Source organism: Nannospalax galili, unplaced genomic scaffold, assembly GCF_000622305.1.
Source record: "Nannospalax galili isolate Female #2095 unplaced genomic scaffold, S.galili_v1.0 scaffold247, whole genome shotgun sequence".
Lineage (NCBI taxonomy): Eukaryota > Metazoa > Chordata > Mammalia > Rodentia > Spalacidae > Nannospalax > Nannospalax galili.
This window is the reverse complement of record NW_008356952.1, coordinates 1,188,751-1,214,080: the sequence shown is the minus strand read 5'-3', so window position 1 is coordinate 1,214,080 and position 25,330 is coordinate 1,188,751. Positions and strand designations below refer to the sequence as shown.

At 39.4% G+C, this 25,330-nt stretch overlaps 1 protein-coding gene and 1 pseudogene across 1 annotated transcript in view; both read left to right on the top strand.

Annotated features, from left to right (window-relative positions):
* LOC103751384 overlaps positions 1–943 on the top strand; it is a 6,646-nt pseudogene extending 5,703 nt beyond the window's left edge.
* Positions 1–25,330, top strand: part of Cpa6 (carboxypeptidase A6) — a 339,815-nt gene that overhangs the window by 86,701 nt on the left and 227,784 nt on the right. The gene's annotated exons all lie outside the window — the stretch shown is intronic.

Below are 25,330 nucleotides of genomic sequence, written 5' to 3'. Positions count from 1 at the left end.
GTCAGTAGGTTGTAGGAGTAATATGGTTCTCTCTGGTTTTCATAACTAGCTAGGCATTGTTTATCTCTCACATTGTCTCACCCCTCCACCATGGTTTCCCCACTTAAAGTGCTCCCATTTCCACCCTTTCTCCCTTACTAATACCCTTCTCCTATGATCTTACCTCTCTTGAGCTCCTTCTTTCCCTTTATCATTTTTATGGTCACAAAATTTGTCCAGAATAGACATAGAGCTAGGAGAACAAGACTTCATAAAAATCAACTTGAAAAACTCCCTCTACATAAATTCAAGAAAGGAGATGAATATGATGTATGTGCTTTTTAAAAAAAAACTTATTTACTTATTTTTATTTTTATGTGTGTGAGTGTTATGCCTGCATGTAGGTAAGGGCAGTGCCCACGGAGGTCAGAAGAGTGCATAAGATCCCCTGGAACTGGAGTTACAGATAGTTGTTAACCACCAAGTGGGTGCTGGGAATCAAACCCAGGTCTTCTGCAAGAGCAGCCAGTGCTCTTAACCACTGAACCATCTCTCCAGCTCCATATGTGCTATTTGTTTGGATGACTATGAAGACAGAGATAAGCTCAGGATCCTTCCCTGTTCCTGTGCTTATAACTGCAAGTGTATGGATCCCTGGCTACTAAAACCAAAGAAACCTGTCCAGTGTGATTCAGACTCTGACGCAGATAGCAGTCAAGAAGAAAATGAAGTGTCAGAACATACCCCTTTACTTCGGCCTTTAGCTTCTGTCAAGACCCAGTCATTTGGGGCTTTATCAGAATCCCATTCACATCAGAACATGACAGAATCTTCAGACTGTGAGGAAGATGACAATGAAGATACCAACAGTAGTGATGCAGAAAATGAACTTAATGAACATAGTGCTGTGGTCCAACTGCAGTCTAATGGCGTCCACGAATACAAAGCAGCAAATGCTGTGTGACTTTCAGGTAATTGGTTTAACTCCCTTTAAAATGTTTATTTGGGTATATGATTTGATTTTTCTGCTCCCTTTAGAGGTTTCTGTAGAAATAACTTACTTTTTAGTTTTTTTAGTGTAATCTTTGAGGATAAAATATAGCCAACAAACTTTTAAAAATACTCACTATGCCTTGAAATGAAGCCCTAGACCACAGTTTGCAAATGTTCTGTCTTGCACATGAAGCCAGCACTATGGCCATCTAGAGTGAGCTACGTGGACTCTTACACCCATGAAGTTGCCTGGAGGTGTTGGGTGGGAACATGTTTGTTCTGGTATTTCCCTCAGTTGTCAATTAGTGAACAGCAACATGATAGTTTAGAATTTTCTTCCTCTCACCACAGAGAAACCCAAAGATGTCTTTCTCATTCCCATTCTCAAGTAGTTTTATCCTGATAAGAAAGGCATAGTATAGGTTTCAGAAGTTGTTTTTACGGGTTTGTTTTTGTTTTACTTTTTTATGTGTGTGTGTGTGTGTGTGTGTGTGTGTGTGTGTGTGTGTGTGTATTGCCTGCATGTAGGTAAGTGCACCCATGTTGTGCAGTGCCTGCGGAGGACAGAAGAGGCTGTCGGATCCCCTGGAACTGGAGTTACGGACAGTTGTTAGCTGCATGTGGGTGCTGGGATTCGAACCTGGGTCTTCTGCAAGAATAGTGTTCTTAACTGCTGAGTCATCAATGCTAGCGTTATGTGTGAGTTTGACTCAATACTAATGTCTCTGGACTTACTTTCCATACTTCAGTATCCTTTAGTGTTGTGAAAAAAAAGAAAACACTGCATAAAAATACGAAATTTCAGCAGCTGTTAATACTGAGATCATATACTTCTCAATAAAGAGCATCTTAAGCTAATTAGCCCTGCTAAACTGTGTACAGAGGAAATTGTTCAAGTATTGGATTTGACAATAAATGACTTTTTGTTTAACAAAACTAAAGTATTGAAACAATGTATTATGAAAAGCTAAATTATATTATACATTACTATAACTATGTAGAAAATATACTTACATATACTCAATATGCTAAGAATTTCAATATGGCCTTATACAATGGGAGCGTCAATGTTAATTTTTTCCACTTTTTCCACTTTAAAAGCCAAAAAATTATATCTGCTGCATCAAACAGTTCAAAGAATATGTTTATAGTTATAACCTGTTATAATTGATTAATGAAAGGCTAAGAATTCTACCCATGTCTCCCAAATTTTTACACCTACATGCTGTACCTGGACAAAGCTCTTCAGTGGCTTTTTGTTTGTTTGTTTGTCTTTTTGAAGCAGGGTCTCCCTGTAGCCCCAGCTGTTCTGAAACTCACTATGTAGACCAGGCTGGCTTTGAACTCACAGAGATCCGCCTGCCTCCACCTCCCAAGTGTTGGGACTACAGGCGTGCGCCACCACACCCGGCTTTCAGTGGCTTGTAACTCTCACTTCATCTCTATTATGTGTTTGTATGGGGTCTGGAGCTTTTTGTTTTCCTCTGAGGAGGTACAGAATCTATGTTTAGTTTTTCAGAATTTTTCATAGGCTTCACTGAAGGACCAGGTAGTAGGGGGCACCACTTCCTCTCTGGAGAGGTTGTAGGGCTGGACTCTTGTCACCCCAGTGGCCTGGACCACTTGTTTATCTCAGAGAAGAATCTTGGATTTTGTGTGTTTCTCCTCCTTGCTCTCACCACTTCCTTTCTCCTGCTTTCTCTCATCTCAGCATGACTCAGGTCTCACTGAGATAATGAAGATACTGCTTTGTTCTGAGGGTTAGTAGAAGAGAAGAGATTTGCCTCTGTATTACTGACATCAAAGAACTTTCTAAGATGGGTACAGCACAGCATCATGTCCCCTTGAGACGCACTTTAATATAACCCAATGTGCTTTATCATAAAGACCAAATAGTCAATGAATTGCTATATTCAGGAGTAATAGTCACCACTGAAGAATAGCTGTGCAGGCCAAAATCTCATTTTTCAGAACTATATTAGGAGTTATGACTAGAGTAGTGCTAGTACCTGAGACAGAGGCAGAGGTGAGATAGACTTGCAAGGCTCGGTGGGCTTCTTGCCAGTTCATGTATCCACTGTAGATTAAATTCCCCCTCATATTCCAAAACAAAACAGAAACTATCAGAAGATAACAACGTTGCATCCTCTAACTCTAAACTTACAGCCAGAGTCGCCCATCTTGACCTCCTTCCTCCTTTCAGAGTACGAAGAAAAGTTCCTTTCTTCTGGTTCTAACTACCTGCCTCTTCCAGAGCCTTCCCTCAAGTCACTATCTACGAAAGTTGTAGTGATATGAACAGGTGAAGAAAAACGTCCAAGTCTGAGCTAAAAGAATAGTTTGTCAATCCACACAATGGAATATTATTTAGACTTAAAAGGGGATGGGATTCTAACACATGCTCCAACATGGATAGACACTGAAGACATTAAGCTAAGTTAAATAAGCCAGTCACAAAAGGACAAACGCTGCATGACTGGACTTAAAGAATGTATTCAGAGTATTCAGGTTCATAGAGACAGAAAATGGAATAGGGAGTAAGAAGTTATTGCTGATCTCTCTACTTAGGCTCGTCCTGTTTCAGATTCCATTTTTTGAGAAATTTCTAGAACATATACCTTGTGCTATGTAACTGATATTCTACCTTTTACCCTCTGTACTTTAATTGCAATCTCTATATTGGAATGGTTTTTAGTGACTCAAAGTTTGCATAGGACCCAAAGGACTCGCTGGACATTTGAACTTGGAGTTGCCCAGCTGTGGGGCCAGTCTTGAAGGAGGGCTGCAGACATGACAGCAGCATGTGTCTTCCTGCATAAGAGGGATAACCTTCGAAGAAATGTCTTCACTTCCCTCAGCTCACACCTCCATCTGCTTAAAGCCCTCATAATGGCTTCCCCATTCCTGCAGTTTACAGAACAAGAGTCCTGGCAGTTATCTTCAAATCCTGCCACTCTGACACTCTGACACTGTGTGCCCCCTCACTCCACTACAAATACTCTGACTTCCTTATTGCTCAATTGCTAGGGAGTTCTCAGCTCTCAGCTCTACATTTGCTTTTTTATCTGGAGTGTTCCTTTCCCAGAAACTCATGTGGCTTTTGTCTTTCCTCAAGGGTCTCCCCAGTGACCTTCCTTGACCACCATATTTAAAAGCAGGAAACTCATTGCTGTCATTCCGTAGTCTCCTCCTCTGTTTTGTCATCTCCATGGTCTTCCTCAGCATTTCCACACTGAATAGACACTTCACTACTCTGCATGAATTCCTCCCTGAAAGAGCTTGGGTATTTTTGTATTTTTGATCATTGCTATTTTCCCTTTACTTACACATTAAGCAAATACTTTTAAAAATGACTACATAAAGGAGAACCAGTGCTTTGCTATCCAGAAAGGTTAGAAATGGGCTGTCCCTTTAGAATAGCAGTATAAATAGAAACCATATCACTCACAATAATCTTATAAATCTGTGATTCCAGAGCATATTAGTCCAATATCTGGTAATAAAACTAATGCTGAAATCACTGAACTCTGAACCTTGACAAACCACTGTTTCCTGAAAACCCACATCCTTTGGGAAGACAGTGGAAGCAGTCACCACATCTGTGGCAACTGCTCTGTGATATGAACTGCCAAAGGCAGCTTGGTGTTTTCCCTCATGACCAAGTAAGATCAAAGGAAGGTAGAAAACTTTGCATCATTACAATTTCTTAAACAGCAATTGTCCAAACACTACAGTGCTGAGTAAGGTCATTTAAATCTCCTCACAGTACAAGAAGATGTAGTATCCTGCAGAGAAACCTGAGGCCTGGGGAAGTTCTCTTCCCAAATGTATGTCACTGCAGTGATTCAAACGTAAGTTTCCAGAATCCAAAATCTTTCTGTTACCATGCACTGTCATCCTCAGTAATCAAATCAGACAACTTGGGGTTTGTTTTTTCTGATTGTCAACTATTTTTGAAATCACTAACCCTCCATAACTCTTTTCTACCTGGACTTTTAAAATAGTGACTACAGCAATGAAATTTAAAGCTTGCTATCTCTTCTAATTCATTTTTGAAAATCATTTTGGTTTATCACTGGGGGAAATCTCTAAGCAATAAAAGAAATGCAATATAAAGAACAGGCAATGTGTCATGAAATGTGCTTTGCATTTTGATAACAACATGTGATTTATTTATTGCTTATGATAAATGTGAAAATAAATTGCATTGGTAGAATTCGCAACTAGAACTGTCTGAGTTGTAAAGTCTTCCTTCCAGCATTCAGCTAGAATTCAGCTTGACTGTCTTGTTGGAATGAAGGGTAGGACCTCAGGGCAGTTTTGCAAATACAATTAGGTTGGTAGTTTATTAAAGTGTAGATTTGAAATTCTCCCATATATAATATTTTTTCAATAATAATCCAAGCGCTGGAAACTCTCTGAATGAAATGAGGAAGAAAGTGATAATGTTTTATTAGTGTGCATCAGAGCAGAAATACTTAGGATCTTAGAGCATTCAAAGTAATAACTTCATTCTATTTTTTTTTTCAAGATAAAACCATATTTTAAATGGCTCCAGTCTGATTTTAACTCAGATAGGTTGATATATTCCTTTCCTACCTCCAGTAGTGCTAAGTTACACATATTTACATTGCTTTATCTCAAAATTAGTAATCTCACTAGTTTGATCAGCAGCCACAATATAATCATAACATAATCGGGTGAATCCCAGCATATCCCCATGACTGGAATAATCTGAATTTAGACTCTTGTTGTGCATCTGCTTCTACTTGAAGGGGATGATCCTGGCCCACGGCAGACCTAAAAGAAAGCCTGTGTATCTGGAGCATAGAGCAGGAGGTGGAGAGGACCAAGGGAGCTTGGAGAGGAAGTTGGGGGGTCAGTGAGGATGAGGTTTACAAGCCATTCTAAGGATTTGAAGAATTTCATCTTCCATAATGCAGAGTGTGTTAGTTACTTTTCTGTTGCTGTGATAAAACACTATGACCAAGGCAACTTATAGAAGGAAGAGTTTATTGAACTTATGGTTCCAGAGGGATTGGAGTTCATCATGGTGGGGAGGTATGGTGGCAGGGGTGGCTAGAGCAGAATTTGAATGCTCACATCTTTAGGCAGGAACAGAAGGCAGAGTAAGCCAGATTGGAAGTGAGAAAGCTCTATACTCCCAATGTCATGCTTCCTCCAGTATGATCACACCTCCTAAAGTTCCATGACCCTCCCCAAATAGCACCATGAACTGGGAAGCAAGTGTCCAAGTACTTGGAACCTGTGGGAGACATTCTCATTCAAACCACCACATAAAGTTACTAAAGAATTTTAAGCCCAGAGGGCAGATATTATTTGCATCTTAAAAAAAATATTAATTGACCTGCTCTGAAGAAAGCAGAAGCTGGGCAGGCAAGGTGAGGGCAGAGAGACCAGCTCTGAGACACAACAGAGCAGCAGACTACTAGTGAGACAATGGAAAGAGAAGACTATAGAGATCCATTCTACATGTAGAAAGCCCTCAATTTGGTAATGATTGGAAGGAGAGGAGTTTCAAAGACAAGACTTTGCTATCTGGCCTGGGTGGTTGATATGGCTTAATCTCCCCTCTAAAGCTCATGCTGGAATTTAATGGCCACTGTGACAGTATTGGGAAATGGGATTAGAGGTGATTGGGCCAGGAGGGTACCACCCTCATGAATGGACTGATGCCTTTGTCACAGGAGTAAATTAGCTATCTCTCGAGTGGCTTCATTATTAAAGTGAACTCCTTCTGGAACGATTCCTTTCTTCCCACTCTCTGACTTACTTGTGTTTGGCCAGCTTTCTGTCATGCTTTGATACAGCATAAAGGGCCTCATTAGAGGATGTTACTTTGAACTTCAAAACTATGAGTAACAAATTTGTTTTCCTTATAAGTTACTCGGTCTGTACAGCCTGTAGTATTAAAGCATCGAAAAACAAATGAAAACAGGGGGGTCTATGGTACAAGTGGATTCAAGAGAAAGGTAAACTTCTTTGTGGGATATTCTGTTTGAGATATCTGGGAGAGAAGGAGAAGAGATGAGCATCTTGTCTACAGTCAGACACGTGTTCAGGGACTAGGAAGAGAAATTTGATGCAGAGATACATTTTAGGGATTCATAAACACTGAGATGAATGGAGGTAATGAGATTAAATGGGATTGTCTGAGAGAAAGCTATGGGTGCAAAAAGGATGAGGTCCTGAGTAATAGCACTTAGAGTTGGGACACAGAGAGCTGCTTTCTTAAGTTACACATGTACCCTATTCTCTTAAACGTTGCATGCCTCACTATGGATCATGCTAGGTACTAATGCATAAGATCTAAGTTAAGACCTCAGTAAGGTTACACTGCAGCCAAGGAGAGAGCCATGGAGAGCCTTGCTATCCAGCATAAAATGTGTTCTAAAACTTATAAGATACAAAGCAGTGGGTATTTCACTATGGGTTAAGAAGGGGAAAAGGTCAGAGACACCTTGAGGAAAATGCCTTTAGGTGGGTATTACAGACCTAGATGGAGAAGGGTTTTCATTACTGAAGGAACACAGAGACAAGAGGGAGGGAGTGTTCACACCTCTCTGAGGAAACCAAAAGGATTCTGGTATGTTTGAAAGACCAGCATGAGGGCTGGGTGAGGAAGGTAGGAGAAGAGGCTGGTGACCATGTAATTCCACAAAAGATGGAAGGTTACTAAAGGGAATCCTCAGAACTGAGAGTAAGTAATGGCTGACAGGAGGCGAAGACTCAGTAAATATTTGTTTATTAAGATATGATTTCATTAGTTAGCTTTACTCATCATGTGACAAAATATCTGGCAGAAGCAGAAGAGATAAATTTTGGCTCATACTATTAGATTACTGTGCTTCTCGAAGGGGAAAGTCAGCTGGTGCAGTTCAGTTTGTGGTGATGGGAACTTGCAGAGTGCCTTGGCAGATCCAGAGGCTTAGAGTTCAGGCCAGAAGCAGGGCCAGGCTAAAACCTCAAAGTCACCTAGGTTCCATGGCCTCCCAAAACAGCACCAACCAGCAAGGGACCAAGTATTCAAACAGATGAGCCTGTGGGTTTCATTGCACACTCTAATCATAACAGTGACTAAACTTGCATTTCAGAAACCCCATTCTGGTAGGAGGAGAGGGTGTGCATTGGAAGAGAAGAGTCCTAGAGGAGGGAGCTGATTGGCAGAGCCTGCAGACCCAGCTCAGCCATTGGAACTTGCATGGAAGAGACAGAGATGGGAGGGAGACAGACCCAGTGAAAGACCAGCTCTGTAGCTATTCTGAGGACTCTGGATCTAGTGAAAGTATTTAAAAAGTACTTATTGTATTTTATTTACTACTTTTCTCCTGGAGGGAAGTAGAAAGACGGAATATATCTGGTGCTGTTGGTGTTTACACTCCAGGACTTTCTGTTTTGTGTTTCCTCACCCTAGTCCAAATTCACAGCCATCTTCTGCAGTGCCTTCGTTCTAGAGCCTCCTGGGTCTCAGTCTGGGGCTGCTGTGTGTTTCAGCAAAATGATCCCAGAGATAAAGAGTGAACATTCGAGAGCTAGAATGTGAGATTAAAGACTTCATTTTTTGGTTTTATATTTGAGAGGAAATGATATCATACTGCCTCAGTTTCCCCAAATCTGTCACAGTACTTAGAAACTGTGTCATCCAAAGTCCCAGGCCTTAGGGCTTTGGCTTTTGACTCTGACACCCTGTCCTCCTAGATCGTTAACAAGCTTTGTTAGACCATAAAGATCATCCTTAAAATCCCAAGAGCTCTGTGATGATCTGTGCTCACCAGTACTCACTGTGCTCTTCCACATGCTTGTCCTGTGATGTTCACAGAGGTATTTGGAAGAAGAATGGATACTCGACATAAGAATATCTCAAATAGAAAGTATTTCAAGCCAACAGTGCTTTGAGTCATGGGTTTCATGGAAAAGAAACTGGCTTCTGAAGTCAGGAATATGAGAACATGTTGGCTGTGGCCCTGGTTGAGATCAAGTAGCACAGGCTAGGACAGGACATTCCAGCCAGGCCTTTCTCCTCCAAGAGAAACTCCATTTATAAGCTGGAAAAAGGAGTGAAATTTCTCCAATTTCTTGGCCTTGTTTGCTTCTCTACTTCCACACAGATGAGGAAAACTTTCAATACAACAAGACCTACTGCCTCATGTTAATATTAAGGTCAAGGGGCTGAAGAGACGGCTCAGTGGTTAAGAGCACTGGCTGCTCTTACAGAGGACCCGGGTTTGATTCCCAGCACCCACATGGCAGCAAACAATGGTCTGTAACTCCAGTTCCAGGGGATTCAACATCCTCTTCTGACTTCCACGGACATTGCATGACCTGGGGGCATACACATAAAATAAAGATAATTTTTAAAAAGGATCAAGGGCAAATATTTTGTGTCCAGAAATGGATAATAGGTAAAATATGATCTCGAGGAAAACAAAATGAGGGACAAATGAAAGGAAATATACTGTAGTGAAACTGCAGGGAAACTGCTCTCCAGTGCTCCCTTCTGTCCTGTCTGCTCCGCTCTGCATTACCCTCTGTCCTGGCTGCTCTACTCTATGCTACATCCCCTGTGAAGCTGGAGATTGCAGAGATTAGACAGTCCTTTTTAATGCTGCCCTTTTAGAGAGTCAAAAGGGGACCTCCCTGCCACTTCCAACTAAGCTCCACCCCCTTCTTCCTTGGAACTTCTAAACAGACACCAGAGCCAGCCCCTGTAATCTATGGTGGTTATAGGGAAGGCTTGCCTTTCTCTATCCAGCCTTAATGCAGAACAAAGGAATTCAAGCTGGATTAAATGGTATTTTTTTTTTTAGCAGATTAGAGTAAGGAGTAAGTATTTCCCATGGCCAAGCAAGAAGGGACTTTAGAATTGTTCTCAAGAAAGACATAGACATATTCTTGGTTGCTTCCTTCATCAAAAATCCATTTATCCTGATTTCTAACAGCTAGGCATATCACAAAAGCCGTTCTTTCCCGCCAGCTTGTTAAACAAATGAAATCAGACTGTGCTAATAGTAAGAGGAAAAAGATTCCTGTGATCGGAAATTTAACCCTATTCTATGCAGGGTAACAAGCGGCCAAAAGGCTTGCACATGCTTTCTCCCCCGTGTCTACTTTTACAAAGTAGGGGCATCTTAGTGCTTCACTTTTTAGGATGATCAAACTGTATCACTCTGCAATATGAATTCGTGTTATAACAAAGAAACTGCAGGCACATTCAAGGACTGCATGGTTGAAAAGCTCCAGCCCAGTTTATGTTTGTGAGATTAAGCAACAACTTTCTACCATCTCAAAACTTTGTAATACTGAAAGAAGGCCTGTGTGCTCTGTGGTTTGATGCTACTGATGGTGCTATAACGAAGGGGCAGCATTATCTACTCTGGACAAAAGGAACACAAAGATGAAATCGTGCACCTGCCATTTCATAGCTAGTAAGAGAAAATCCGATACAGTATCTAAAGTACAAAAACCAGAAAATGAGGCAGATCTGTTCACCTGCTGCTGGAAGGCCTTAATGGCTGGGCAGAGACTGGTTTAAATGTGTCAGGATGGTTTCATGATGCTACAGAACCATTGCTGGTCTCACTTAGAGAAAGATGTCATCATAGAGATTTTATAGATTGGTACTCTTCCTATACAAAGCTCCCTCACCAAGGCCCTCAGTCCTGCTCAAACCCACATTATGTTATAAAAGGAAGAAGTGTGCAGTGTGGGGCCATGGGGAAGCCAGAAGGAGGGGACTCCTTTCTGAGGAGGCGGACTCCTTTCAGTTCCATGGTGTGTAAAGAGACCTCTATTCGGCGATTATAGACCTCCAACATCTTGAATCAGTGATCCTTCACAGTATTTAGTACCCAAGCATCAAAAAGTCCTACATAACAGATATGGAAAATGTAACTACATAATAGAAAAGCAGTAAGAGCTGCCACCCAAAGAAGCCATAGAAAAGTAAGACTTTTATGGACTCAAAAACCCACTGAGTTTCACAGAAATTCCAGAGAGAGAGAGAGAGAGAGAGAGAGAGAGAGAGAGAGAGAATAGCTTTTCATGTTTCTCTTTGAACATAGCTTAGCTGACAATAATTCTTTGACTTTTTGGCTTCTGAGTGGTTAATTTTAGACTGCTAATATTATCACTCTCTTACTGATTATTCTTAATTAAACTTACTCCTGAGCTACTGTTGAATGTCAAAAATCTACATCCTCCAGAAGGCTTAGATCTGTCAGAGCTTGGCAAGATTAGCCCCCACTTCCACCACACAGGTTGTCACCCTTCTATGTTGAAACGGACCAAATCAACCCCGGCAGGCATCCCAGCAGCCTTCTGTGCAATTTGGGAAAGATAATTGGCACATTTGAGGCAAGTGCTGGTGGGATGGTGTCTGGATTCACATGCATGGGCGTCGTGGGTGGCCTCAGTTCCCCTTTCCCTGTGAAGCAACCATTGATTTTTATGGCGCATTCTCTCCACCAGTATCTACATGCTACATTGCAAAAAGTGAGTGTCAAGACATGAGCCAGTCAACACACAGAATTCTTCTGACACAGGGATTGCATGGCACCCTATTTGGTTCAAGGAAAATGAAGTTCAGGATTTTCTTTTGCAGTAGCTGCAAAAGTTTCTCTGTCTTTTGAATAATGTGGTACGCAGATGTGAGGGTTAGGACTGCTGAAGCCATTTTGTGAAAATAAAGGAAGCCTGCTCTGTTGAAGGAAAAGAGAAATGACAGTTTAAAAAAATTGTACAGAAATTGAACCAGAGTCCTAATGAAACCATGAGGACTTAGTACTAGTGTTTACATTGATTGGACACAGAAGTCTAAATCTCCAGCCTTATTTGCACATGGAATCCCTGTATACATTTAACCAGGCCTTGTCCCTGGGCTGTGTGTAACTTCCTCATCTAGCCAGTCTTCCTCCCATCTTTCTTAAGTGTTTGTTTATCATATCCACCTCTATTTCCATTCTAGGAGCTTTCTGTCAAGGAGCTGAAACTTCCAGGTGGTTATGTCCTAGAAATTTCTGAATTGAAGAGAACAAGCCGCAGGTGGTAATGGATACACAGTTCTCATGCCACCTGTTGCTTACAGGCCTTGTAAGTCATACTGAACAAACTGACCACAAACTCCTTCTAGTTAGATACTGAATAACCCTGGGCGAAATTCAACCTGAGTTCAGTGGTCTTGTGTGTATACTTAGATTGCCTCAGTTTATCCTTTCTTCAAATCCTTAAAATATTGTTGCTCATGTTCCAGTAAATAACGCCTCCCCATGTCCTTATAAGCAACCTTAATTAAACCCAGTGAGTCAAAAAAGAAAATAAAAGAAAGAAAGAAAGAAAAGGAGTTGGGAAGAAGGGAGTCAGCAAGTGTGGGAGGGACTAAGAGGGTAGTGTGAGTTAAATATGATCACAATGCATTGTGTATATGCATGGATTGTCAAAAAGATCCCCCCAAATATCCAAATGGTGTGGGGAGATAATCAAATATGCTGTCATAAAATTTAGTTAATTACTAACATCGAGTGAATCAAATTAGATAATACATTAAAAAGTATTTACAAAACGATTGTAAATATTAAGAACTGAAAACAACTGGGTATTATTATATTGTTAGAATTGAAGTAAACACATCAAACATCACAACTGGACAAGACCCTGTAGACAGCTGAACTGGGTCCATTACTATATGCCTAATTATCTCTTTCAAAAATGGAAAATTACATATTCACATTATCATCAGATGTTTCTAATATGATTTTGATACAGCTCTAGACATCTTTGACAGTATCCCACAATTTTTATATGCAGATATAATACAGGAGCTTGTACCTAATAAGGTTTTATGCCATTAGCTTAGTCTCTACCTGAAAAAAAAATCAATGCCACACTCCTAATCTTGTCTCTGTGCTAATTATATATTGTGTTTTTAAGTACTAGCCATGTTAATGACTCCTCAATGGATCCCTCCAGCTCTAACTCCCTGTTAAGCCCCAAATTCATATATCCAAGTGGGTCTTTACAATCACTGTGTGATCTGATGGCATTTCCAAGTTAACCTGTTCATAAGGAAAAAGCTCAACGCCTTCTGCCAAACCTGGTTCCAGTCTCCTCTACCTTGGTTAGCAATCAAAACAGAAGTCCTCTGGGATGCCTATCTTCCTAACCTTCCTTCCATTATATAAAGTCATTAGTAAACCATCTTGGCTTTACTGCGAATAGATGCTGGATCTCACTCTCCCACATCTTCGGACAATCCACTTCTCCCCTAGCCTGTGGCAAATATTTCCTTACTGGCCACCCTCCTCTCTTTTCTCTTCTACTTCCTCTTAGTCCATTCTACACCCAGCACTCCAAAGGAGCCTGTAAAATTACAAACCGAATACCATTTTCCAGATTAGAATTTCAAAGAGTCTCCCTGGCACTGAATATAAGCATAAAACCTGTGGCACCTGCAGGCGTCAACCATGGGATGTATGCTGCCTCACTCCCCCTCACCACCTCTCCCTTCCCAGCTGCGGACACATAGACTGTCTCCTGTCCTCAAGTAGACTCAGCATGTTCCAGCACAGAGTCTGCAATTGACCTTTCTCCTCTTATAACACTCTTCCCCAAATCCTTGCCAGTCGGCTCTTTACCATCGAAGTTTGAACTCAGAAACTGATTTAGAGGACCCTTCCTTGACCACTCAGTCTGAAAGAGCAGCCAGCCCATAGTCCCACTACACTCAGGTCACCTCTCCTCATTCACAGCTCTCATTGCTGTATGAAATGATATTAATCTGTACACTGATTATCTGATCCCTCCTAACATGCAAGTTAGATGATTATAGAAAATGAACTGCTTTACACACTGCTGTATCCACAGCACCTAGAAAAATGCAGTAGTAGAAATCTGTTAGATGACCAAGTGGTTGAATCCCCCAGTAGATTATTTCTTACCTTCAACAGGAATATTCTTCTTCCTTCCCCTGGTCTCCTGACACCTCTTCAGAACTCCGGGGAGGTGTCTGCTCTGAGGAACTACACTATTCTCAGAGACAATTGGAAATCAGCCTGGTCAGCTATGCAAGTGGTCTCCAGGCTTCTCATGTTCTTCCAAAACTAAATGTAAGAAAGAATGAATGTCTTATCCATTTTTGTTGGCTTGATACCATTAGAATGCTCAGGAAAACTGATTATCAATATCATTCCATTTATTCCAGTACAATATTATTTGACAAAAGTGTGTTGTCACATAGTTTGGAATATAATTTTCTCTAAATCTTTGTGATAGTGAATCTTAACATCTTGACTGGATTGAGAGATGCCTTGGAGATTAGAAAAAAAGAAACTACTGGGTCTGTCTGTGAAGGTTTTTCCAGAAGCAATTAGGTCGTTCATCTGACCTAACGAATGGTTTAGTCCACTGGTAGATTCAAAATTTGAATACACTATGGGGAGGTGGTAGAAGTGTAGGGAGGGTCTAGATGAAAGAACTGAGTGGCTGAGGAAGAGTCCTTGAAGCATATTTGAACCCTGTCCCACCTCGCTCCACTTCTTAGCCATCATGAGGTAGATAGTTTTGGTTATGCATTCCCAATGTCTTGATACTCTGCCTCACTTCAGGCTCAAAGCAACAGATTCAATCAACCATGGACAAAAACTTCTGAAACCATTAAAGATTCACAAAAAGACATCCTCCCTTTAAGTTGTTTCTCTTGGATATTAGTCACAATGATGAAAAGCCTAATGCAAAAAAAAAAAAAAAAAAGAAAGAAACCTGTTGTGAAGAGAGGAGTCATCACTGTGGTTCTGCTGACCATGTGTCTCAGGGGCATTTAAGACTGATTTGTTGGAGAATTTGGAAAAGTATGGAGGCTCAGCCAGAGTAACCCTAGAATGCTGTAAAAGATCTGGCAGCAGACATCAGCATCGTAAATATGGCATTGCAGGAGTTGGGCATTATAGAGGCTTTTATCAAAATTTCAAAGAAAAACCTGGAAGGCCAGACAATGTGTAACAAGAATCAGAGACCCCGTGGAACGATCCCATGAGGACTATGCATAAAGCTATTAGAACAAAGCTAGAGATATCAAAAATGTGGACTGTTACAGAGAAGGCTACAGTAGCACCAGAGCCAACCCAGCAGGAAGACCACGGAATGGGGGGCTGCCCAAGCACTTTGCAGCTCACATCTCATTGCCATGTGCCACAGATGCCAGGAAAGGATTTATGGGATCTAATATTTTCCCTTCTGCGTTTTGGTCTTTCTGTGAGCATTTCTGTAAAGGCATTTCTAGAGTAGATTACATCATGAAGGTGCTTGCCAATGATGGTTTAATTCATTGATGGAAGGTAGGGCCTGATAAAGAAAGTAGGTCACTGGGGGCATGTCTTTAAAAGTATATCCTGGCATGGGCCCTTCCTATTTAATCTCTCTGGTTCCTGGCTGCCATGAGGTAAGCCACTGCATGTTCTTGCTTGGTGCCCTGCCGTAACACAAGCCCATCACAATGGAACAAGCAACCCATGGGCTGAAACCCCTAAAAGCACAAGCCAAAATCAGTCCTCCTCCTTAAATTGATGTTTGATCATGGCAATGAAGAAACTAATATAGAGGTGGGGCTACAGAAGGCAAGGTTTCATTGGGGAAAGTTGCTCATTTGAGAGTGTCCATGAAGGGCGCTCTCCACTACCTCTTTCTGCTTCCTGGCCATCGTGAGGTAAACATCTTCTACCACATGCTCCTGCCCTACCTCAGGCCCAAAGTGATGAATCTAGCCAGTTTCAGACTAAAGTTTCTGAAACCTGAGCCAAAATAAATCTTACCTCTTTTAAACTGTTTCTCTGGATATTTGTGGTAGTGATGAACAGTCAGACTAACATAGTCTTGGTGCAAGAGATATCACTCATTTAGGACACTGTGTATCATGTCATTCAACTGGCAGAGACAAACTTGATTTAAAATATCAGTCCACCAAGCCAGACTTACTGTCTATCAGGAAAGTTGCCTCCATCTTCCAGCCCATTTTTCTACATTTTTCTACATGTGAATATCTAGTTTTCCTGTGTTAATTCATAGCTCAATCAAAACCCTTTTCCTTCTTTAATTGAAATCTAAAATACACAATTAAATATGATACAAATCTCTGCCAGAAGATTGTTGTCTGGATGAAATATGTGCCAAATTCAATATTTTGTTGAACATTTCTCTCTTTGTTTACTATTATAAGACTTCCATTCAGGAACAAGGAGTCTTATTAATAGGTGATGGAAATGGCATTGTAAATGCAAATTGTTATAATCTCACATTATACCCAGTGACCACATCTTAATGTAGGCTTTCCCATTTGTGTCAGTTATCTTTCAGCTACTGTAACAAAGTATTTGAGTACTCAATTTATAAAGTTAAAGGTTTATCTTAGCTAAACTTCCAGTCCTATTGCTTTGAGCCTGAGGCAAGGCAGCATATCACTGTGGAAGCAGATGTCAGAGAAAACTGTTCATCTCATGGCTAGGAAGGAACAAAGAAAAACATTAATGGTCTGGGTTTTCCCTATCCCCTTCAAAGACATGCCACTGAAGACCTGAAGGTCTCTTCCTAGGCCCCACCTCTTAAAGTCTCCTCTACTTCCAAACAGCACCAAGACAGAGATTAAGATTTACACCTAAACCTTTGGGGAGATATTCAAGATAAAAACTATAAGATGCTGCCCCTGCTCCCCAAAGGTTAATGTATATCTCAGCACACAAAATGAAGTTACCCTACTTAAGAGTCACAAGGTCCTAACTGTCCCAGCAGTGTTCTAAAGTCCAAGTCCCAAGTCTCCTCTTGAAATACAAGTCAAAATCAGCTGTGGGCCTCTGTTTAAAAAAAGAAGAAGAAGCAAATTACATACTTGGCAATAAACATTCCCATTCTAAAGGAATAAAAGGAAGAACAACCTGAGGATGCAGCTCAGTGCTTGTGTAGCATGTGTTAGGCCCTAGTTTTCATTCCCAGCACTACAAAGGAGGATACAGAAATAAAATGAACGACCAAAGCAAAGTGGAAGCCCAGCAGAACACGCATTTAATCCTGTACCTCCATATTCACCGTCCAGGGAATACTATAGTGAGATGTGCTTCATACAGGTTCTGGAAGCACTACCTAAGGCATTGTTGTAGCAGCCAACATGGCCCCTCTCTTGTGCTGGCTTTGCACACAGCCTGCAGCTTCCCTCAGCAGGCATTCCTCATTGCTAGAGCCTTTGTCTTCCTGGTTCTACATCAGCTTCCCCCTCATGGCTCCACGCATCACCCTGTAAGGGGCTGCTTTCAGAAACTCCATCACTGGTGAGCACTGCCTATCCTCCCAGGCTTTCCTTTGAAATCCTGGAAGCTGCCCTGAACCTCCTAACCCACTCTGTGTGTCTGCAAAGCAGCACCATGTAGGTGACACCAAGGTCCCTCTGGGTGCAAGCTAATCTGGCCTGCTTGATTATGCTTGATCATGCTCCAAGGGCCCCTGAGTTCTGAGTTGGCTGAATACAGGGAAATGAATGCCAAGTCTGTCCTGGGTGGGCAGTGTGGTCTACATCTCGCTTCGTGTGTGTGTGTGTGTGTGTGTGTGTGTGTGTGTGTGTGTGTGTTTGAAGGCATTTTATTGGTTCCACACCAAATGAAATGGAGATCTTTTATAAAGGTTAAAATCTCATTCAATTTTATGTTTTATAGGTTTATAGTGAGTCCAATATTGTATAACTGTATTAATTCAACTGTGAACCTAAAAATTTACAGCCACTTTTGTAAGAGATGCATCTTTGCACTGGAAATTGTTACTGAATATGTTAAGGCTATAATGAAATACATCTTGCTTCTTAAACAAACAAAAACTCTCTGCTCTGAAAAGTCTCTGAAACAAATTTGCATCTTTCTACTTCTTAATCTGTTGAAAAAGGCAGAGAGATTCACAACACCCTTGAAGTGTATTTCCTAGTGGGCCAGTGCAAAGAACTTTTTGCAAAGAACTTTATCAATGCTAATTTCTACACCCTCCTTGGCCACACCTTTACCCATTCTCCGTTTCACCAAGCTGCAAAGCTGCCAAATCTTTCTGCTCTGCTCTTCTGCTTCAGATCCTCACTTTATACTTTCTAGATATGAATTGTGTGTCAAGTGTACAGTTAGCATGGATTGCCTCCAACTGTGAAGGCTGCCCTCTTCACTCAATGAACTGTTTCCTTGATGTGCAGGAACTTTTTTATTTCGTGAGATCACATTTGTCATTTGTCAGTCTCATTTCCTGAGTGATGAGTCCTGTTGAGAAAGCTGTTGCCTGTGCCTACATCTTGGAGTCTTTTTCATATCTTTTTCTCTAGCGGTTTTAGAGTCTCAGACCTTACATTAAGGTAGTTGATCTATTTGAAATTGACTTTTGTGCAGGATCTAGTTTCATTTCTCTACATGCAGATATCCAGTTTTCTTAGCACAATTTGAAGATGCTCTTTTCTCTAATTTGTAGTTTTGGCGTTTTAGTAAAAAATCAAGAGGTGCATGCCTTTAATCCCAACACTTGGAAGGTAGTAGCAGATATCTGGGAGATCGAGGCAATCTTGTCTATATAGTGAGTTCCAGGCCAGCTGGGGTAACAATGAGACACTGTCTCAAAAAACAAAAATAAAACAAAACAAACAAACAAAAACCCCAGGTAGCTGTATGTGTGTATATCTGGGTCCTCTATCCTATTCCACTGAGCCACATATCTGTTTCTGTGCCAGTACCATGCTGGTTTTGTTAATATGTAGTATAACATAAAATCAGGTATGGTGATGTCTCCACCAGTATGTTTGTTATTGGTATATAGGAAGGCTAATATTTGTATGTTCGTTTTGCATCCTGCCATTTTGCTGAAAAGGTATATCAGCTCTAAGAATTTTCTGGTGGAGTCTCTAGGGTCTTTTTTTTATAGACTCATATCACCTGCAAATAAAGATGCTTTCACTTCTTCCTTTCCTATTTGTAGCACTTTTCTTTCCTTCTCTTGTCTTATTACTTCAAGCATTATATTGAATAAGAGTGGAGAGAGTGGAACCTTGTCTTGTTCTTGATTTTAGTGAGAATGCTTAGAGTTTTTCCTCCATGTAGTATTGTGTTGCCTATAGGTTTGTCATATATTGTCTTTATTATGTTGAGATATGTTCCTTCTGTTCTAGTCCCTTCAGGATTTGTCATGAAGAGATGTTGAATTAAGTCATATCAATAGTCTGCATCTATTGATATGATCATGTGATTTCTGTCCACATGTATATTTATGACATGGGTTAAATTTATTGATTTATGTATATGGAATCATCCCTGCATCTCTGAAATGAAGCCAACTTGATCTTGATAAATGACTTTTTATATGTTCTTGAATTTAGTTTATAAGTCTTGTATTAGTATTTTTAGCATTTAGGGAGATTGGTTTATAATTTTCTTTTCTGTTGTAGCTATATAATTTTGGTATATGCTGATTTTGTAAAAAAGAGTTTTACAGCATTCCTTCCTCTTCTAGCTAATGCAATAGTTTGAGAAACATTGGTGTTAGCTCTTTAAAGGTCTGGTGGAATTTGGCGGTGAATCTATCCGAGCCCGGACTTTTTTAATCAGGAGATTTTTTTTTTTTTTTTTTACTACTTCAATGTCATTCTTTGTTTATATCCATTTAACTTATTTATCTCATCTCAGTTTAACCTTAGTGGGCCATATACATCTAAAAATGTATCCTTTTTTAATATTTTCCAATTTGTTTTAATATCAAAATAAGTTTCTAAGGTATGTGCTATTGATATTTTAAATTTCATTCGTATCTTTTATAATGTCTCCCTTTTCATCTCTAATGTTATTAATTTGGGTCTTCTCTTTCTTTTCGTTAGTTTTGCTAAGGGTTTGTCTATCTCATTTATCTTCAATAACTGACTCTGTTTCATTGATTCTTTATATTGTTTTCATTTCTATTTCATTAATTTATTCCTTATCTAAGCTATTTCTATCTATTGATTTTGGCTTGGCTTGTTCTTATGTTCTAAGCCCTAAGGTGGCTCATTAGGTTATTTGAGGTCTGTAGTTTCTTATGACAGATGCTTATAGCAATAAAATTCTCTCTTAAGACTGCTTTCATTGTGTCTCATCAGTTTTGATATCTTGTGTTTTCAGTTTTATTCAACTTCAGGAATGTTTTGATGGCCCTCTTGATTTCTTCAATAGTATGCTATTTAACTCCTTGAGTTTCTGTATGTCCTATAGTTTCTCTCACTATCGATTTATAGCTATCTTTAATTGTGATCAGGTAGACTACAAGAAATAATTTCAATTTTCCTATATTTATTAAGATTTCCTTTGTGTCTTAATATATGATCTCTTTTAGAGAAAGCCATATTAGCTGCCAAGAAGAATATTTTACAGTGTTTAAATAGAATGTTCTGGAGATGTATGACAGATCCATTTTATCCATATCATTTAACTCCAATATTTCTCTGGGCATTTTTGTCAAGATGATATATCTATTGGTCAGAGCTGGTATTGAAGTCACCCACTATTATTGTGTTAGAGCGTGACTTTACATCTAGTCATTTTGTTTTATGAAACTGGGAACACCCGTGTTTGGTGTGTATATGCTCAGAATTGTAATGTTATAATGTCCCTCTTGGTGAATCAGTACAAAGTGACCTTCTTTATCTCTTCTGGCTGATTTTGAGATGAAGACTATTTTGTTAGATAATAGAACAGTGACACCTGCTTGTTTCCTGGTTTCACTTCCTTGGAATAACTTTTACCATTTTCTTACCCTAAGGCAGTGTCTGTCTTTGATGGTAAGATGATTTTCTCCGAGGCAACAAATAGATGAATCCTGTTTTTAATCCATTCTGATTTTCTGTATCTTTTTATTGGAGAATTGAGACCACTAATATTCAGAGTTAAAATCGAAAGGTGCACGTTCATTCCTACCATTCAGTTGATTTTGTAGTGGATAGTGTTGTCCTTCTTCCTTTGCTTAACTGCTGTTCTAGTGGGGTTCGTTTTTCCTTTAGTCCTAGAGCTGTGCTCATCTTTCTCTTCAATATGAAGGATTCCTTCTAATACCTTTTGTAGACCGAACTTAATGATCATGAATTTTTTCACAAGCAAACATTTTTTGCTAAGACCCCTAACACGTAGGCAACAAAAGCAAAAAAGACAAGTAGGATTACGTCAAACTGAGAAACTTCTACACAGAAAAAGAAGCACTCAGCAGTGAAAAGGCAACCTGCAGAGTGGGAGAAAGTATTTGAAAACTATCCGTCTAACAAAGGATTAATATCAGAATATGTAAGAAAGCCAACTCAATACTGAAATCATGATAATCTGATTTTAAAATGAGTAAAAGGCCAGCATAAGCATTTCTCAAAACAAGATACAAATAGCCAAATATACGAAAAAGAAAACTTTAACATCACTAATCATCAGGGAAATACAAATCAGAGCACAGGAAGATGTTCTGTATGCTCAATTAAAATAATTACCATCAAACAGACAAAAAGAATGATATGAGAGAAAAGGAACCTTTACATTGCTGAGGGGCATACAAATTAGAATAACTGTTGTGCAAAGGAGTATGGGAGTCCCTTTAAAAACTGAAAATAGAACACATCCAGCTCTTCCCCTTGTGAATATATATATGTATATAATTGAATGATATAAAAAGTTCTATTGCACTATTATATAATCATTATTACATAATCAATATTATTACCACAACAGCCAAGACACAGCTCAACCAAGATATCTATCAATGAATGAGTCCCTAAGAGAGGGAGCACATATACAGCCATTAAAGGGATAAAAATCACTATCACTTGTCCTAATGTGGTTAGAACTGGAAGGCACCATGTTAAAAGAAATAAATCAGTCACAGAAAGATAAATAGTGTGTAATTTAGAGAGACTAACATTCATTAAAGGATAGGGAGGGTGTGGAGAATGGGAGAGAGATTAGATATGGAGTACCAAAATACAGCCAAATAAGGAGTAGTCCAGACTACAACAATTTATTATGTATTTCAAATAGCTAGACAAGAAGTGTTTAAACACTCCCAAAATATAGAAATGATACCATTTTTTAAATTATTTTATGTGTATGAGTGTATTGTCTGCATGTGTGTAAGTGCACCCGTGTCATACAATGCCTGCAGAGGTCAGAAGAAGGATCGGATTCCCCTGGAATTGGAGTTACGAATAGTTAGGTATGGAACTACTAATTACTCTTATACAATCATTCTACCTATACGATATCAAAGTATAGTTCTATAACTCATAAGTAAGTGGAATCACCATATAAATGTTAGAAATTGTTTTAGCTGTCAAGTCATAAAACACAAGGAAAGTCTGAGAAACTGTTAAAGCCTAGAACAGCCTACAGTGACATGATAACTAAATGAAACATGGAACCTGGATGGAATCTTAGAACATTCAAAGGGAACTAGGTCAAAACTAAGGAAGTTTGAGTAAATTATGGTCTTTTGTATAGAATCATTATTATAATTACCCAAACCAATGCAAAATATTAGTAGGGTAAACTATGGAGAGGTGGGATGAGGGGTTACATAGAAATATTCCTCTTCAATATTCTATAAACATAAGATTCTTCTTTAAATGGCACACTATTTTTTAAAGGATTATTCAGACATTGGGTATGAACACAATGAATTTTAGCCAGTTAACACCAAATTATTTTCTTCTAAAACGCTATACTAATTTATGATATATTGAGCAAAGATGTAATGTCAGCACTGATTCTTGGTTCTGTCAGCATTTCAGGAAAAGCTGGTATTTGTGTACTGACATATCACTGTGCTTCTAACTTACGTGTTTTTGCTTCTTGATGATGCTGTGCATCTGTTCACATTTTCTTCATATGTCTTGTTAATTGCATGTTCATAGCTTTTGCCCATTTTTGAGTAATGCATCTTTTTATGTCTATAATAATCTGGTTTTGTGTGTTTTAAATACCTTCTTTCCATTTGTGGCTTGCCTTTTGGCTTTCTGTAGGGTATATTTGATGAAAAGAAGTTCCCAATTGTAATATGACAACTGGTCCATTTTTACCTTTATGATGCCTGCATCTTCTTTAATCAACTCTTCCCTATTGTTACAAACATCATCTATAAGAAAACTGAGAAAATGGAGGCTGGATAGGAACTTGAACTCCAATACAATTGCAACAGACCATGGTGTAACCCAAAGCTGGAAGAGCCCTTTGGCAACATTTCAAATTAAGACCAGGAGATTAGAACTTTGTGTCTCCACATAAGTGAATTGCTCTGTGAATTGTCGCCTAGGAGTAGTCATCATCTGGGGTGAAGCATCTCTTTTTAACTGAAAACATTTGCTTACAACCACTCATATATGATTCATTGGTTGGTCTCACTTTGCAGCTAGGAGAATGCATGTCAGGGTTCTTCAGGTGACAGTCTGAGCAACATGTCACACATGTTGCTTTAATTTTATTCCTTGCCCTACTAGAGGGCTAGCTTGTGGTAGTAAATTCTCAGTTGTAACTATATTCTACCGTTCTCTACAGAGCCAAGTCCGATACAGACAAGTTCTCTACTGGCTCCATTAACACCGCATGTTTTTCAGTCTTCTCTTCACTGAGGTTATTATCCTTAAGGCTTTATGTGGGAGTCTCTATTGTGAGTTCTCACCTTCCTCAGACTCTAGGTCATCAGATACCCCCTCAGTCAGACTAACTACTGGCCTCATATGTAACTGAACTCATAATATGGGATTTCTCTTAGTCTCTTGCCTCCTTCCCATATTAAAAGACAGAACACACACACACACACACACACACACACACACACACACACAAGCACTACTAAGTACTTTGTACTAGAAACAGATCACTCTGGCTGATGGGTTCCCAGGTGGATCCTATGTTCACTCACATTTCAAAACCACTAAACTAACAAATGCTGATAGCTGTCAGTCCACCGGGCCCCTAAGTCCTCTTAGCTTTAAATATCAAAATCCTTTTATGTCATCTTCTTTGATCATACCAGCTAAATCTTTTATATATTTCTTCTATGTAATTTATGAAACATTGATCATATACTACTTTATATACATATATTAAAACATTGGGGCTGGAGAGATGGCTCAGTGGTTAAGAACACTGGTTGTTCTTGCAGAAGACCTGGGTTCGAATCCCAGAACCCACATGGCAGCTAACAACTGTCCATAACTCCAGTCCCAGGGGATCTGACAGCCTCTTCTATCCTCCATGGGCATTGTATGACATAGGCACACTTACCTACATGCAGGCAATACACACATACACATAAAATAAAAATAATAAAAAATTTTTAAAAATTAACAGTAAGATATAATCTATGTCTTAAAGTAACCAACTAAGATATGTACCCTGAAAGTCCTTTCCTTATACTTTGTAACTCTTTTCCCTTTTCTCTCTTGAATGGAATAATTGCTGCATAGGTATTTGGAAGGAATGGCTTGTTCTCTATTGTGGTAATGTTTTTCTCACGTTGAGTCTCATTTTTAATTGTTAACGAAAAAAAATGAAAATAAAGATTGATATCCTGATTTGAAAAAATGTATAGCAAGTCTCGGAGACATAGTGGAGATACCATCTTGAAGAACTAAACTTAATGAAGGATTACATCTTACTTCTTTTTCTCTTGGCCATGTGCTAATAGGAGAAGAGGAATCCTCAAAACTTGCAATAGAAGCCAAATTCCAAGTATTTAAAAGATGGTGTGGCTTACAGAAAGTCAAATTTTAATGTAATCCAGCAAATATTTATTAGCTGTTACAGGTGAGATACTATGGTAGATACCCAACTACTTAAGAAGTTATCTATTCAAGTACACCAGTACATCTTTTGAAGACTGAGACTGTTTTTTCTTTCTCTGTGCAGTTAAAATAACTGCAAAAAACCATAAAGTCATCACTTCTGCCTAACTTTAATCTGAAAGTGAAGTGTAAATCTTCATGTCCTAAGCAAACTGCCACAGGGTGATTCCTCATGCACTGAGTACTTTATATGGCAACTATAAACCATAAGCAAAGAAGAATCCATTTAGCACGCTGGGTCTGTTGTGCCAAGTTGTACCTTATTTATTGCCTTTTAATGAAATTTTTCACGTGCATAGGGAATAGTCAACAAAGGGAATTGTAGTTCGAGAGCCAAGTGCTTCACACCATAGCATGTACACAGGAATATCATTTTATTCAGCATGTTCTTATGTAATGGATTAGATATTTTGTGATAGGGATGAAATTATTTTAAGTTAGCGAACACACAGTTGTTAACTCTTCCATGAGATACAGCTTCAGAAAATTTAACAA